The sequence below is a fragment of the Mastomys coucha genome, unplaced genomic scaffold (genome assembly GCF_008632895.1).
Source record: "Mastomys coucha isolate ucsf_1 unplaced genomic scaffold, UCSF_Mcou_1 pScaffold14, whole genome shotgun sequence".
Taxonomy (NCBI): Eukaryota; Metazoa; Chordata; class Mammalia; order Rodentia; family Muridae; genus Mastomys; species Mastomys coucha.
The window spans coordinates 111,927,001-111,927,322 of NW_022196896.1; positions in this window are offsets into that span (position 1 = coordinate 111,927,001).

A 322-nucleotide genomic window follows, 5' to 3' on the forward strand; every position below is an offset into this window, starting at 1 on the left:
CCTCAACGGTAGCCACGTGGGAGGTTTGTGCACTGGCACCCCTCCAGCTGAGTAAGACCATGGGGAACATGCTGGCAGGGACCACAGTGCCTGAGAAAGCACCAGATCTACGAACCCAGGAGTTAAGGTGGAAAATACAGAAGGTGTCAGACTCCTAGGGCCACATCAGGAGTTAACAGCCAGAGGAAGGGTATATAGAGTGGGAGAGGGCTGGAGAGATGGCTCAGTGGTTAAGAGTACTGAATGCTCTTTCGGAGGTCTTGAGTCCAATTCCCAGCAACCACATGGTGGCTCACAACCATCTGTAATGAGATCTGATGCC